An 18,188-nucleotide genomic window follows, 5' to 3' on the forward strand; every position below is an offset into this window, starting at 1 on the left:
CCCAAAACACACAAACAAAACCCCCCAAAAACTCAAAACCTCTGAACCACAACCCCAAAGCTACAAAGAATAAATCTATTTTCTGTGAATAATCTAGAAGAAACCATGAGTGGCTATATTGCCAGATTTACACAGTATATAATTATTAAATGAAATTATTTGGGAGAAACTAGTAGAACAGCAAAGGATGAAACACTTTTGAATTATGATGCTAAAAGAACCCAAGCTAATTGTAGGTTCATATAAAAGTACTGAAAATAGACAGTTAATTACAGGCCATAAATGAAAATCAGAGCAACCCAGCAGCACTAATGAAAGAAAAAAAAAAATAAAAGCCAAAACAAACAAACAAACCAACCAAAACACACAAACACCACCCACCACCCCCCCTCCCCAACCAAACAACCAACCAAAAACCAACCAACAACAAACCAAACCCCAGGCAGGAAGATGCAACATTGAGAATAACTAGATTTTTGACATCTATTTTAAATGGCAGAACTTTTTGTTGTGGCCAGTTACAGCGGCACTGAAGTCAAATGTGTCTTTAAATGAAACACCTGAAGAACACCAGTTTGGACTGAGCCTCTTGTGAAAGTCTATTTTGTTTCCATCAGAATTCAGTGGGCACTGGTCACCTGGGCTTCACTGGACTCTGACAAATCTCAGCCTTAAGTATTTGCTTTAGAAGTATCAGGGAGAATTTTTCCAGGTTATTGAGTATGAAGTTAAGTGGATTTGAGAGAAAAACTCTTGAGCAATCAACACCAATTATGTTCCTTTGGTAGTAAGAGATCAAAAAAGCCATTACCAGATTAAACATACTTTTCGTTCTTTGGAAGATTTGCTAGATCACATGGCTCAGGTGGTTAATTTAAAAAACTATCCCCTTTGAGTTTCCCACTTTGTTGTACAGATACAAGCAATTCTAAACACAGTTGGGCACTATACTTTTGTAAGCTATTGGATTTATTTAAGTTTTCTCAGTAAAACATTACCTGTAAAATAGAAAGTCAGGCCAAACATTATGGGGCATTTTAATACTTATAACAACAAGCAGCACACAAACCCCAAACAAGCCCTCCAATCCAGCACCATTTAAGTTTGCAAATTTGGTTAATTACATTTTTCTGCCTGATATTCAAGATTACTTCTACTTTTCAACCCATATCCGTATAGTTTCAGTACTCAAAAAACAAACCAAAACTATTTATATATAATGGATAAAAATAGCGAAACGGAAAAGCAAAGTCTGGTTACCAATGCCATCCCCAGCAGAGAGGCTGGTTTCAAGAATGAAAGTATGATTAAATATCCCTTTTAAGAGTTGAATTATTCCTAAAGAGGTTGTAAATACAACCAGGATGTTTGGCTTAATTAGTGGGAACATGGACAGAAATGCTGGAAAAATGGTAGAGGCTATTGGCACTAGACATGGCTAAATGACAAGACAGGACGTAATATCTTTTGTTGTTTCCTTGCTTTAAGTAATTTGAAACCAAAAACCTAGAAGGTACTTTCAAATTTATTTCTTTCCAAGTTCATGCTTTGTTCATCTCGAAGTGATAAACTAACACATCACTTGCTAAAATTCTTTAGCATGTAGAGGATAACAAATGCTCTATAAGTTTGATGTAATAATATCCCTTACTTTTAGAATTCCATGGCAACACCAGGAAGATGGGCTCAGAATACAGTTTAAAAACAATGTTAGATACCTGCCAACACAATCAAGAACCTATCTTCTAGGTCTCTTCCAACTGAGGTTGGTTGTTTGCATGCTAGTCACATATGATTAGCAATTAACACTTTCTAACCTGCTGACAGTGGAATTCTGGGGAATTTATTTTTCTTCAGAAGGCATTTGTTAACCTCAGTTAATGTTCTAAAGAAGTATCACAATTCAGTTTCGTTTTAATATATTATCTCCTCCAGCAATCTGTTAAATCATATGTTTATACTTCAAGTAAAGGCTGATTAGTAAAATTTATTCACTTTTTAAGTGTAACTCTGGCAAGAATTGCTGCTGATAATAGCTCCTGATGCTGATAAAGCACGCTAGAGCTAGGCTTCACACCGAAGTAAGATCAGTCTGCTGTTACTGAAGACCCACAATATTTATTGCAACTTAACTGTGAAAATTGCCATTTATCAAATTTTTAACCTGCAGCTCATTTCTCCACATGTCTGGGTGTTTAGCAGTGGGTCAGCAATGAAGCCTTCTCAGAAACAGGTTAATGCTTTGGAATGCTCACAGGGACACAACTCTCTCACATCACACACAAACACACAGAGGATTAAAATGCTTGCAAGGAGTTCTACTCCACAAAAGAGACAGGCCCCACAGGATCAGCAGAAGGCATTTTACTTGCACACACAGACTTACTTAGCTTTACATATGAGGTACCCCAGCAAAGTAAAAAGGATGATTCATGTACATTAAATAAACATACATTGAAGTCTTCAAAGGCTACAGACTCAAGGTTTTACCCATCTGTTCCCCAACTAAGCATGCTGGATTTTTACTACCCAGTCCCTTGCGCACTCTGTTCCTTTAAAGGCCCCAAATTTGTCACACAGACTGTAGAACAGTATGTTCCTTGTTCACTAGAAAGAGAAGCATGGAAATAAACTTCATCTAGTTGAGAGTTTTCAGATTAAAAGGTGACTTTCAGTTTTCACTGTACACATCTTCTGATCCTAAAATTAATACCATATCCCTGGAAGCTTCAGAACTCACTCTTGGGGGTGCTCCCACAATATTTGTCATGTGTTTTAGCCAAAAAACCATCAGAATTTATTTCCCTGGTGCTCTAAGGATCTGCTCTCTTTTGAGTTTTATATTGAAAAAGCAATAAAATGATTTGTTTTCTGTTCAGCTTCCATGATCCATGCTTCTACATCAAAGTGGATTGCTTCCAAAGACACAATATTTTTTTTCATGCAATCTCTGCTTAAACTGCATTACCTCACTACGAAGACAGATAAAAGAGTGTCCACGTAGACTGCTACTGTGATTCATTTGGCAGGCAGCTATTTGTAAAATATTGTAATTTTATTGTATGCTGAAAACACAATTCATCCAGTCTGTGAACAAAGATTTGCTTTCACTTATTTCAGATTTTCAACTAGAAGCCTACTCCCCAGACTGCTGTTTAAGGATTGATTGTTGTTAATCTTAGTACTGCAAAGGATTTACAGTCTTCCTTTATGAAGGGCATAGTACTCAGAAAAACAGGGGTCTGATCTCAGCTAGCTCGTCTTGATGCTAATGATATAAAAACGCATCAATGGAGAGGAGCTGGTTTTACTGTCAGTTACATTGAGACTGAATCAAAAGTGTATTGAATGCACTAGTGTTGAGATCAGGCCACTATCTAGCACTAAATATTTTGGTTTGGATCAAACAGAACTAATGTGAGATAGGATAGCCTGCATACGCCTTTTTAAAAAACAAGCAAACAAACAAACCAACAGCAACAAAACCAAACCAAAAAGAAAACAAACAAAAACACCAAACATGTTTGAAATCACACCATGTCAATGTTTCTCAGCTGTGAGATTACAAGATGAGATAATGAGACAACTGATACTAAAGAAACATGACTAATCATTTGTGACCACAGAGGAATTTCACTGGAAAGGGAGAGAGGGCAAACAAAAGCAGAAGAAAAGTAATCTGACTGGGGAGGGTGGAAAATGAGGCAACAATTTGAGATTTCATGTATGCTGACCCTTCCATTCTAACTGCTCCGTTTCTTGTAGTTGTTTCAGGCTTTGATTAAAGCTTTTGCTGCTCCAGTGGGGCATTAATAAGATTTCTTTCACTGGCATGTTTATTCATTTAGATCCTCTAATGTCAACCCAGAGTGCTACCTTTCCCTTTATCAGAACACTTGTAATTCTGTTCTCTCCTGTACTTGCCCTGTGCTTTGCTCTCTGTCCTTTACTTGATCATCAACTGCCACTCATTAAGAATTTAATTATCTGTTACAGAAGTCTGTTTTCTCTCTGAACCATAACTACATTACTACATCTTCTGCAGGCTTCATGCCACTGGACCACCACTAGCTGAAGTAGTAGCAAAGCTCAAACCACCTGTAGGTCAAGGAGGCCAAATACTTCTCCCAAGACCAACACTTCACTCGGGCAGAGAAAGCTCCTAGAACTTGAAGGTAATTTCCTGCTCTGCATGAGATTTCTTGAGTGTTGCTTGTGTGCTGAGATTTCTGTAATCTCTTTTGTACTGGCCTGATTTTGTCTTCATTCTCCACTATCTATTATTTATATTCCTGAAACTTGTGAATTGGAAGCTTTTTGACTTCAGCCCCTAATTTTCTTACACCAATTTTAAGCTGAACATCTGTGGCTTAGTTGTAACATTAATAAATATTTGAATACAGCACATAGAGATAGTGTACCACTAGAGATTAGCAACGTAGCTACACTCAATTCTTACAATAAACATCTCTTCCACATCTCCTTTCCTCCCCACTGCATCTGATATTGTATCTAACTGCTCAGAGCTTTGCCCTCCGCACCCTCTGCCCCCACGGGAGACTGGCAAGAGAAAGGCAAATGGCTTCATCCATAAAGCTTTTCTCTAGACCAAAGCTGTGTCAGTCCCACTGGGGATCTCTACTGTAAGCACATCTTGTGCTGCACATTGTGTGCTATGTTACATCCTGTTTTCAGTTCTGCAGAGGAGAGTTTACTTCCCAAACAGTAATGGTTAGAGATTTTTGTAATCCAACCTATAAGAAGTTGTATTCTTTGAGCAACACAAACCATAACTGGAGGCTTCAAAGCTACACAATGCAAAAATGTATAGAAGTGGCAGTTAGGGATATGATTTAGAGGTGGACTTGGTAATGTTAGGTTAACAGTTGGACTTGATTGTAAAGGTCTTTTCCAACCTAAACAATTCTGATTCTATGATACTTTAAATGGCATTTGGACACCTCTGCCCCATCATCTTGGTATCTGACAGTGGTATAGGTTTACACTTGCTGATTATGTCCAGATTCCTTATAGTTCCTGGCACTGACTTGGCTTATTCATAGTTCTTCAGAGTAGAAAGTGTATCCCTAACTAAGGAGGCAAAGGTGGACATTCCTAGTGAAGACAACATTGGACCAGGGCAGGCACTGAAAGCAGGAGCAGGCTGTCAGTTTTTCCCTAAACTCTCAAAGATTGTCTTTCTATAGACATTCGGAAAGAGGATGAAAAAGATTTTCAGTTTTAAGGCAGAAGGCCAGAAAGTATTTTGAAGAGGCATCAAATGAAATGAAAGTCAAGGAAAGGTCTGCAAGAGTAGCTAAGCGATTTGATTGTGAACAAGCTAGCCCTTGTACTAGCTAGGTCCCACAGAAAATTGTGTAGGAGATGAGTCTGCAAGATCCCTTGCTCTTTTTTTTTTGTGTGTGTGTGTGTGTAAAATCATATTTCTCTAATGTTAATGATTTAAAAATATATGAGTGACCTCTACACTCAGCAAGATGAATGCAAACTGTACACACCTTCCAATGCCAGCCCTCCTCCTAGCTCTGCGGGCTAACAAAGAAAGAACAGCACAATTGCTTGCACAGATTTTTACTTTCTGAATCTTATGCTACCCCAGCAATATCCAAATGAGTGCCTACATTTAAAATTAAACACACATTACCTAATTCCATCTGTCACATCCCGAGCCAGTATTTTAACTGTGAACTTCATAGCATCTTGCACTTTATTGTCCTTAGCCAGCATCTCTATTACAGGCTGTTTTCTGATGATTTGCCTTCCACAGCTTCTCCACTACAGCTCACTGAAGTCATTGTAGGGCTGTCACTTCAGGTATCATTTCCATATTGCTTTAAAATGGCAGCTGTGGAATTAAAGCTGGCTCTTCATTTACTGTCCTCCTCCTGTCCTCTGGCAAACCCCATCAAATGAGGCTAACTGATGGAGTTTACTTCATCACAGGATCCCAGTTTTAAATCAAGAATTTGGGTGGAGGAGAGTGGTAAGATTCCCAGGCCTATGCACATTATGGGCACAATTAGTGGTGAATTTGATGTGGCATGTTATTCATTCTAGCTCTTACTTCCTAGCGATCCACAGTGTACACATACAAGTTCATTCTTTGCCTTCCACATAGAAAATCATAAGGTTTTTCCTGCCGCCTTGAAAAACCTATTCTCAGTAGTGGCAGATAATATGACAAATGGCAATGATCACAAATTGCAGACTGGAAGATTAAAACTGGATGTTAGGAAAAACTTCACAAGGAGGCTAGGTGTGCACCACTAGAACAAGTTATCCAAAAAGACTGCAGAATCTCCATGCCTGGGGAGACTTTAAGGACCTGCACAGACAAAGCCATGGCTGACTGGATCCAGTATGCATGATGTGATGATCTCCAGAGGTCACTGCCAATCTGCTGTGACTGCACTGGTCTTGATGGTTGATGTACTTTTTAACTCTACAGCCAGATTCCTCACATGGAAGCTGCCATTTATTGACTACTTCAATCCCTCCTTCCAGCCTGTGACTCTATGGTGTCTCATCATGAGGGTTTACAGAGAGTCAGAGTTAAGAGAAAGGACCAGCCTTGTCTTTTGGGAAGTGTATGAGTTTCTGCCCAGTCCTGAAGCAGCTATCTTTCCTATCCCACCTGTAGCAGATACCCACCATCATCGTAGGTTTTCTAGAACAGCATCCATGCTGCTGGCCTTCTTCCTTGAGGGACTCCCCACCATGATCATGCCTTTTGGGCAGCAAGCAAAAGCCCAGGCTACATCTCAGTTACCTGGGTAGGAGGCAAGACAAGGCTGCCTGAACAGCACTACTTAGTTAAAGTAGTTTGCTGCATTGTTGTTTTTCCTGGCTATATTGGACCTTGTTTTGTTACCCAGCTGGTTTAGCCATTGTTTGAATACTATTAATTGCTCTTGGCTGTACAGGACTTATGTTCTACATTTCTATTTTTTCCTGTAATTTGATGGTCTTATCAGTAAAGGTGCTTCCCTGAGGAACAGCTATATTTAGTTAAATTTGGATTCAGTCTTCAGTCTTATAGTGGCAGCTAAGGCCTCAAAAGTAGCTTGTAAACAGGTCTGTTGAAATGCATAAAGGACTCCAAGGGCTCAGAAGAATAGGAAATCGGTCTACAGGTGTATGATAGATAGGGTCCCTAAGGGAAAAACAGAAGAGGTAACTAAGGAGACCAACTATTTAAAATGAATGGGAAGATGACAGTAGGTAACATGAAGATAGGTGAAGGGGCTTTGGGGATCAGCATAGCTGAACTTTGTTATGTGTATTAAGTAGGAAAATAGTGGTGCGGACAGGCTGTAAGAAAGCAGGGTCTATTGCTTCACACAGGAGGAGGAAAGCGAGATTTCTGCTTTGTTAAATAGTAGCAGAACAGCTTGGGGGATAGAACAGCTTTTTCCCCAGCAGAGCAAGTATGTTCCTCACTTTTTGGAGAGAAGGCTTATCTCTGTCTCAGAATTCCCCTTAGTGACAGTCCTGAATCTTTCAAAATATTAATTGGGGCATTGAGAACGTTGGCATGTAACATTAATGAGCTGTTACAAAAACCTGGTTTGAAATTACTTAATTAGCAGCACAGAACAATTCTGTCAGAAGAACACAAGCCACACTCTTACACTCAGACCCACATCCTTAGCTTCTCCTACTCTACTTCCCCATGTTTCTTGTGCCACACCATGGTTAATGGGAGAAGACCCCTGCAGCTTGTCTCACATCTTACCAGGATCAGCATGGACAGCATGTAACTTATCCGTGGGCAACTTCTCTAGCACTAGCTACAGGAATTCTCATCCCTGCTCATACAACAGCTCTCATAAGACTTTAGTGACCTTCACTGTCTTTTGAAACGCTTCTGTCAAGTTTGGTTAAAAGTTGCCAACATCTCCAAAGCTGTCGGGAAAATGAGATAATATAATCCTACAAATCTGCATTATTTTAAGTCATTAATTCTGCATTCTAATGAAGCTTGCAAAAGCTGTAGCAGAGATTATGTTCCTTAGGCACACCTGTTAGGAATACTGGAAGTATTTGGCAAACGGTTAAGCAGTCTCTTAGTCTCTTTGATATCCCTATACAAGAAATTGAAAGCGTGTTTCATGAAGGGAAATCCAAAAACATTTGCCACCTTCTCTGCAAAAGCCATTTTTATGTGGCTTGCTTTTACGCTTCTGCTAACACTATTCTAAGCTTCCTTTGAACATACTGGAAAGTTTCTTAATAATGAAACAACAGTGTATTGTTCAAACATTTTTCCTTAACTCCCACATATTTCTCAGAAGAAAAATCCAACGCAAATGCAAGCGACCCTTCCAGTCCCTCATGAAGTGACGGGAAGGAGAAGCACACACCTATATTTTTTAAGCAACTTATACCATAAAAATCTTCGTTTTCTTCAAGTAATTTGGTGGTTTAAATATCCTTAGCTTTATACTTTTTCACCTAGACACACACAGTTCATCCTGGGTCTCAGCTAAGAATGACATCGAGCAGAGAGAAGTGCTTTTCCAGAGCTGTTGCCTTGTTGTTTTGCATTTGCCATTGGCCAGGGTATCTGGGGGCTTCTATGTGTGCTTGGTCATCTTCTTCCATTAGAAAAACCCACTTGAAGCTGATGCAATTTGGCTCATGAAGATTTGCAGCATTCACAATTCGCTCTTCAGCACAGTCTTAGCAGGGTGCTGGGGATTTCGTACCAAAAGAAGGGGAGGAAGCCTAAGTGCACCCCAAATGAAGGCAAAGTCACTCTGATTAAATGTGGATAGCCATATGCTGGATACCCACTGTTCACTCAACATTTGCTGTGGGCAATTTACTTCATCTGTACAATACGTGGCACCAGTTTCAAAGACAACTTTTCACCTGAGGCATGTCAATCAAACTTTCTTAAATGGACAAAAATATCTTAAAAGAAAAAAGCATGTGGCTTTCAAGAAGATGTTATAAAACCATAGGTGTACGAACTGTAGGTGACTCGTAAGATCTTCAGTTTGATCTCTCAGACAGTTACCTGTGCTTCAGAATACTTGGAAAACAGGAAAAAAATCTTGCAAATGCTAAGTTTAATCTATGCTTACAGAAGCATTTTGTCATATAGTTATTGTTTATAAATATTCTGTTCTTCTTTCTTTCAAATTCCTCATTACCAATGAAGTTTTTTCTCAAACTGACAGTAAGCCACATCTGAGAGGCTGTTCTGTTTTGCCATGCCTAAGACCTTGAGATTAATTGCTTAATGCTTGGTATGGGCAAAAGTAAACCACAGAAACCTGGCAACAACATTCGAGTCACTAATGCTCTTTTTAAAGCTGTATATTACTGCCAAGTAGCCCCAAAATTAGCACAGGTTTTTTTTTTTTTTAATAAAAAACATAATTCAAAGCTAACATTTAGGGAAGCACACTGACATTTCTATTTGCATTATGGATCAAAACTAGAGCAGCTGCAGCTGAACTGTGCTGAAGCTTACTGTGAATAAGTAATGCTTATGGAATGGAAACATCCAAGGGAGATAGACCAAGGAAGTACTGATGAGTTTGTGAGATTAAAGTTACTAGCATAGTGTGGCTCTGATCCTGTAAAACAAACTACTTCATGCACATGGAATTTTATGGTTTAGCTGAAAGGAAAAAGATAGCAATTTTCTAGCAGGTTTACAGGGTTAGACTTAAACTGTTGAAGAGAAAGGGTTGTAGCAGCTTTATACAAAATGGGCCCAAGTAAAGCAGGGAAGGATTCCATAGATATCAATCAAAATTGAAATATTCATCTTGAGTATGTATAGAAGTCTTACGGACAATGGAATTATTTTTTCTCAGTTTTCCTAGTCCTTTCATTACAATCAAAGCTGCACTTGAAGTCAACTATAAGAGCACAGTAATCCCTGTCCCCTAAATGAGGTTGCCCATCTAAGATGTGTATTATTTCTGTCTAGTTTAGTGTGCACAGGCAGAATCCACACTTCAGATTCACTTCTTTTTAGCCTTTGTTTCACCATTTTTCTCTCTTCTTAACAGTTACCCAGGAGACAGCTGCCTACTGTTTTCTTTTGAACAAAACCCCAAACTATACAGTGCTGGATGAAATTATGACTCCTCATGGTGCATAGTCCATGCCTGACAATATCTGTTTTAGGTTGCTCTTCAAATATGCTGTTTCTATGCAAAATGAGTTCGCCTCCCTCCATATCCCCAAATATTTCTTGCCCTCTTTCTTCAGGTTTTGATGCTAAGAACACACATAATCCCAGCCATCCACTGATTTCTTACAGATTTCCCTTTGCTTTACAGAGGCAGCTGCCCAGCCAGCAGCGTCATCCCCACCAGGCATTGCCTCTGTTCTGGCAGCTTGTCCAGATTTTGCACACCTTCCTGGTGATGCCTCACTACTGCAAGACCTGTGTTAGCAGCAGGATTTTTTGCTTTAGAAATTCTCTTAGTTAAAAAGAACTGCTACATTTCATCACATTTTCTTAAGGATTAAACAGGGTACAGAAGTTCAAGAGAAGAAACACTGCGCCTGTCTTGTAACTGTCCTGCCCCTTAATCTTCAAGACTCTTTCTAGTGACTATAGCCACCTGCTCAACTAGCCAAGAGCGACCTCATCACAGGAAGCATCCAGATCATCTTCTACCACCACAGAAAGTTATTCCCTCCACTGAAGGCCTTATAACACGAGGAACACAAAGCACACAACACTCAGATTTCCCAAGCCTGCTGCCCTTCCTGCCTCAAAGTGCAGGCTGATTCAAGTTGATAATTTCCAGATTTGTATTTTTTTCAGCATGACTTTTTGGCCTTTTAGGTCATAGCACTGCTTTCACTTCCAGGGATTTTGCTTGCGTGAAGATACATTCCTGATGTCTGCTATCAGCAAGCAATCTTTCAGCAGCTATCCCACCAGACCCTGCCTTGTTCCAGGGTAGGCTTCCCTCTGTGCTCACCAGCACACTGCACTTATCTCAGGCAGATATTACTTTCTCCTTTAAGTGCTGGCCATTCACATTATAGAATGCATACTCCCTATTGTACATATCCTGGTGCGAGGTCTCCTATGGTGTTTTGGAGCTTGCTTGCTAGTCTAATCTGGACAAGAGTCACAGCAATACAATGACCAATGAGACACACGTGGTGCCCCCAGCACCAAGTCAAGACAGAGGATCTCCAACAGAAGCTTTCAAAGTAGGGAAGGATTTTGGCCGACTTCCACTGTCTAGTCCTATGGCAAGAACTCTTTCACACAGTAACCTGACTTTAAGCACAAATAGCCTTTTGAAGTGGCTTTGTTGAAGTGTAAAATCCTCAGAAGATTTTGGTGGAGATCAGTAGAGAGTGATCTTAGTTATGATCAACGCCAACTCAATTCTCTGTTAGCAGCACTGAGTCTTAAATGCAAATATTACAGAAATTAAGCTGAGAAGAAGGAAGATCATTGTGCTACTTGGTGTGGTGCTAGGACCACCACAATTGTAAAGTAAGCAATGATGTGAATAAAAAAAGATGATAATCCTGAAACAGAAAATGTCTAGAGAGACATTAGACAACCTGGCTAGTATGAAATATTCCTGACCCAAATGTATACTGCAGATTTGTCTGGTTAATGAAGACCTAGATGAAGCAACATAAAAGCTATACACAAACTTCTGTTATTTGTCAAGTGGCAAAATAGGGACAAGGTAGGAAAAGAATATAAGAGCAATATTCCACATTCTTCTATTTCTGGGAGACATTCTGTGAGGTATTACAGAAAAATCCACCACAGCTAGCAACATACCTTCAAATATCTAAGGAGAATGTTGCCTGGTTCATCTGGCCAGTGTTCTGTGCTTGTTCATAGTGGTAAACAAGGTAACCACCTCGACTGCTATAACTTACGCACCTTATTTTAGGGACAAAGCATGTCTGATATAGTGTTAAATTGCTCTAAGGCACAACATTCTATTGCCCCTTTTAAAGAAAGGAGAGTATCCATCTCTTGGGGAACACGAGAGAGGCTATTTTCCAAACTGCCTATGATAATATTTTTTCTCTTCTGTTTGTTATTTAAAATTCTCAAGTTTCCTTTCTGGTTCAGAGCTATACAGACTCATAATAAGCACAAAGGTACAACAAAAATGAAGTGTGAGCCATAGTGGATGTTACAACCTGCATAATCACCCAGTGAAACAAGGCCCATATGTTTTCTATAGATTTGCATAATACATATTTTGAGGATGAAATTTGCATAAAGTTATGCTATTATTCAATCACACTGTGAACAACCCTACCAGCATTAGATAGCGATACCAATAGGTTACTTCACATATTTAAAGTTTTTAATCAAAGGGACCTTTAACCTTCCTCCATGCTCAGATCCTGCAAGAGAAATCTGACCTTGATCTTGTTTACAGAACAAAACCATTACATTAAATATACAACAAAGAACAGTACAGATCCCACAGAAGTCATTGGCCTGAACTACTCAAGCATTTAGTCCTCTACTGGATTTCTGAAAGGAGAATTATAGTACTTGCAAACACCTCTTAAAAGGATAATGGCACTGAAGAAATTAAATGACCTACACATGGTGCCTCTAGCTGTTGTATAGTTTTCTTGCAATATGCTTTAAAAGGCCATTGACTGCAACCGCTTTTTTCCAGATGCAAGGAAATACCTTCCTTTGAGACAGTGCCAATCTATGTTGCAGAGTTAGTCAGAGACCATAATGGCTTAAAATTCTGAAGAACTCGAAGATGAGAGCACCAAGCGCATGTTTGGGCTGGAACTGTGGCCGTTGTTGTCTCAAGTCCAAGAACAGCCTACAGCCTCACTCAGTTCTTACATAAAGTTGTAAAACATTTCTAAGAGTTTACCTCTTAATCATTTAGCAGAAGTGCTTCTTAACCCAGCCTTATGGGGCACAACTGGGCAGCACAAGAGAGTTATGCCAAATGACAGTGCTTAATGAGGGCAGGGCTCCAGCTTTTCATCAAGAAAAAGCTTTTAAATAATGAGTCCTCTTCTGCTGCAAGAGGCAGCCGAGCTTGAAATGTATCTTCTCACCTCTCCCTCTACAGCATTTAGTATGTAACATATAGAGCAACTATAAGGTATTTTTTCCTTTTTTTTTTTTTTTTAATTTAAATTAAGACACCAACTATTGCATCTGTTTTAACAGTAACCATCAGGAACCAAAACCAAGAAAGACTTTTAAAGGTAATTTAACATTTTATTATTGCTGGAGATATACAATAGGGAATCTCTGTGGCAGCCCAAGTGGTCAGGGATTTAGATGACCATTTCCCTTATCTAAAGAAGTCAGGCAGACCTACAAACTTCCTAAGGTTTTAAACTGACAAACACCAAAAGAGTCAACATGAAATCTACAGACATGCTTGGAATGTGGTTCAGGAAACCAAGTTTTCTGTACTTCAATAATTTAAAAGCTGTAAGAGCATCTGTAAGATGGAGGTATTTCAAACCTCTGTCTTTGGTGGGGACTACAGCAACAGGACTCAGTGGGTCTCTACTGAAGCAGATGCTGCTTTGGACCTTGGAGGAATTGCCAGGCAAAACAGAACAGCAGAGCTAGCTTGCCTAAATCATTTCCTTTTCAACTGTCTTTCTTGGTGAAGTTACTGCTAACAACCTGCAAAGAGGACAGAACCGGGTTCCTTACAGGACAACGGGGACAAATTTAAAAAATTAAATCAGAATGCAAGAGAACACTTTATCTCTCTCTCTTTTTTTTTTTTTTTTTTTTTAATGTGAGTGTGGTCCAGCAGTGGAACAGATTGTCCAGAGAGGTCGTGGAGTTTCTGTTGGTGCAGTGACTCAAAACACATCCAGACATGGTCCTGGACAACGTGCTATAGCTGACCTTGCTTGTGCACCACAAAAGCCAGAATGTGGATCCCAGCACTAGGCTGCAAGTAGTAGAATTGTGCTTATTTACATTGCTTGAAAACTGGTTCCTTACACTGAAATGATGTGTTGGGTTGTTTTTTTTTTTTGTGGAACTTTTGGAAGTTTCAGTAGGTTTTTACATCTGTACACATTAGCAATGTTGATGTCTTAAAGTTGTCTTAAATAATATTTCATCTAGACTCCAATTAAGCAGACCTCTCAGAGTGTTATCCAAAACTTGCTAGGAGATCTTCAAGGCTGTTTCAAGGTCTGGTAATTTGCCTGAATTCTATTCCTTACAAAGACGGCATAGTCAGACATAAGTCAGAATAAGGAGCCACTTCCTCCTTCAGTAAAGTGGATTTCCTCCGACTTTCCTGGGGGTCTAGTTTATCTGCTCTTGCAAACAACACAGAACAAATCGTTCCAACGTTTGCTAGATAAAGGTGTTATGGACTATGAGTACACCTTTAGGAAACCTTGAGTTCAACACACATTTTAGAATTCCCACCTGGTATGGGGTCTCAAGTAAAGCATGTAATCCCACCTACAGTTCTACACCTATCTGTCAGCCATACTGTTCTTATCCATCTGCAAAGAAACAGCAAAGTCAGTTATTGACTTTCTAGCATCAAGAGGGAAGGGGTGGAAGCAATGGGGGAAACTGACAGAAAAACAGAGAGAAGCTCATTACAAAGAGAGGAATAATAAATCAAGTTAGCTTCTTTTCAAGAAATGCAGCCTGTAAGTACAGCTATACATCTATGCATCTCAACAGCCCATCAATATACCATGACATTGTGCTTACACTGTCTGAGAACTGGTTCTGCTGTTTTGCTTCATCAGATACACAACAAATCGGAAATCCTCAAACAAGGAAAGCACTGAGTAAAGCCCAGGATCTATTATTTCAGAATAGATTTTCCCTTCTTCTCCTAAAGCAATCATCGGAGAAAAAAAGCCCTTCAAACTGTGACAGGAAAAAATGTAATATGTTGAGTTCTGTTCTATAAAATCATTTTGAGTTCTATTACAAACTATCTTTTCTGGTTTGTATATTGACTATATTAATAATGTATAACAAACAAAATATTTCTTTATATATTGTACTTATATCTAATAATTTTCCACTTGACTTCAAGACTAGTCCTTAAATAACACCTGCTTGTGCACAGGAATAAGACTTCTTCAAAACACAGACACAGCAAGGGCCCAAACCCATCATTACAGCCGAGCATGGTTTGTATTATTGTAGGTAGCCCCGTTACACTGCTGGTGAGGTTTGGTACAACTGAGCCTTCCAAAACAAAGACAGATGATGAATCAAACGAAATAGAAAAGATCCTCTTTGACAGGCTTAAAATTTTAACAGCAAAAAACAAACTGTTGTTTTCAAACTGCACCTCATATATATGTACCTATATAGCCCATGCTCAGTCTCTAGCTCACTGCAGCAGAGGTCAGCAGAACATCTTCATCAGCAAGTTCTCAAAAAATGAAAAGGAATGCAAACACACTTACCTGAATAAGTCTGGACAACGTAGAGACCAGCACAGGCTAGATCCCTTTATACGGCAGGCCTTCCAGTGCTCCCCATTCCCAATGTGCAAGTCAAGAAAAATTGTTTATGCTACTGCACTGATAAAAATCACCTCAAAGGGGCCCAGAGCTGCCCTCATAGCTCATAAATTATATAGCTTTACCCTGCTTGGCACAGGCTTGAACCTTGTTATAATTTAGCTTAAAAGACAAAGCAAAGTTTCTGCTTTTTCAGAGCCCTTCGGCATTTTTGCTGCCGAACCACAGGGGCTGGTCAGGCCTCTACAGGTGTTCTTAATTAGGAGCAAATCCATGTAAGGTACTAGCCTTAAAGATATATGTCTCTTAAGCACAAGCCTTCAAAACTCAGCTGTATCATACCATCATCTTCACTGAGTTATGCTTACAAAGAGCACAGATAAATTGTTTAATCAGAACTGCCGTTTCCTTTGCAAGCAAAAGATCATGAAATAGCTATCCTGCGGTACAAAAGCATTGAGTTATCTCATCCTAATGTAAGTGCCTAGTTGATTCACCTTCCTCCTTTTGACTTGCTTTAACACTTAGATTTTAAAAGTACTTCTGGCCTTAGAGGCAAGAGCAGGGTATAAAAACCAGCACAGGCACTTCCTGCAGAATTTGATTATCTTTGGGAACAAATCATCTGGCCTCTTATTCACATTTTCAAGAGAAGACTGAATGACTTAAAAAGTAAAGACTTCAGAGAAACAGTGTGAAATCATGCACAGAAAGAGACATATAACTGTGGCCTGGAAGATCATGAATGGTGTATAGCCTGTGAGGATATATGGAAATAACATTCTTCATTTTGAAAGACTCAGAGGAAAAAGACACAAGCAATTAAGCCACACAATGTAGTGAAATATATTAGACCCTTTCTTAATGCTGGATAAAGTGAGACAGGCTTACAAAAGCATTGTCACTGACACATTCCAAAGGGTTCTTCAGGTCAAGTGCCTTGTCTTTCCGAGCACCCAATTTCCAGTGCAGTCCTACAAGGAGTCTACCATGTGAGGCAACTAGCAGGGCTGAGACTGGAGAGCTTTGTTTTGTCAAAGGCTATGAAATGCTGTCAACAGGGCACTTTCCTTTTCCCTGAATTATGAACAGCAGAGCTGTTCTGTGACTGAGCTGGTAGGACCATCCTTCATTTTTGTTTGCAAAAGGAGCAAGGATTATTAATAGCCTGTGGAAGTTCCCTGCCAGGTGAAACGGTGCTCCTGCCTTCAACCACTCTGAAGCTGCTGTGCTGCTTCAGGACTTTAGATCACTACCTCCAGAATATAAACTTCAGAAAGATTTTAGGACTGAAGGGTCGAGGGCTCCTTTACTTTTTAAAAGATATCTATTTTTTTAAAGAATCATCATATGGATATTAAAAAAATAGTAACTGAGAATCGACCCTAATGAACAGCATCGAAGTGTCTCGCCAGAGAGAAGGAATGTCTAATTTATGCACTGAGGACAATAGTCAATAGAGCCTTTCTGTCTCCACTGAACTCTGAGATGCTGGCTTAGTGATGGTCAATATCACCACCTGAATTAGGAACCTACGTCTAATAGTGGGACTACAGGAACCTACATTTGGCACTGGGACTACTTCCCACTCTCTCTTCTGGAAGTGTATTTTTAGTTCTGAATGTCTAGAAGGTCCTCAGCATCACTTCAACAACTAATGCCAAATTGTCATTAATTCCCAAAGTGCTCTAATATGAAAAGCAATTATGGAAAATAAGATTCTTGGCTTAGAGAAACTGATGTTATCATTAAAAAAAAGATCTGGCCAAGCAACAGTGGTAATGATATGAAAAGTAAATAAGCACAGGAGATAATATAAAGATGCTGAGTTGGGCAGGAAATTATTTCTAATGTGAACTAAGTCACTCTTTTATAATACTCATTCCGCCAAAATTGATGCATTTAAATTGCTGCTTAGGTGCCCTTATTCATTGCTGTTTACAGCATATTAGTTTAAATGCAAAGTTCATTTAATTCTGCCTAGGTCAGTAATCGTGCTAATGAACAAGGTGCACCCTCAACTATTTTCTTTAAGATGGTTAAATGCTCATTTTTAAAATAAAATTGCTTTCTTTTTATAGTTTCATAGAGGCATATAAGAAAAAAAGCGCTGATCCTGTGCAGGCTCAAGTAGAAAGTAAGATGCCATGAAAGTTTAATTTAAAGACAGGACAGTTTCTCATGCACTATATAATCTGTTACTGCCGTGAAACAAGACCCTGCTTAATATCCACGTACTTTAACTCTCAGCAAGAAAAGTTACAGAACCAGCAAATTTATTACTATTTGATTAACTAGGTAATTATGTTGTTATAAATAATTTTCTTTTAATAAACAGTTTCCTTTTTCCACATTGGTAAATTTGTGATACAGAAAAATTAGTTTAGTCCCAGTTATTTATAAATAGTTTTGATTATAGCCTTCATATTTTCAGTAAGTGCTTCTACTTTGAATTGTTATACAACTAATAATTTCAAATTTAATCTGGTAGTGAGAATGTCGCATATACAAAAAATTATTTAATTCACTATAGAATAGATGAGGAAGCTGGCTAGGAGGGTAATAGTGGATCTATAGGTCATTTGTAAAACTGTTACCTTGCACTTCTTGCCTTCACAAACAGGGGAATGGCTATTTGACTTAAAAAAACCCCCCAAACTAACAACTAAATATCTTCAGCATCTTTTGTAATA

The sequence above is a fragment of the Nesoenas mayeri genome (genome assembly GCF_963082525.1).
Source record: "Nesoenas mayeri genome assembly, chromosome: 6".
NCBI lineage: Eukaryota > Metazoa > Chordata > Aves > Columbiformes > Columbidae > Nesoenas > Nesoenas mayeri.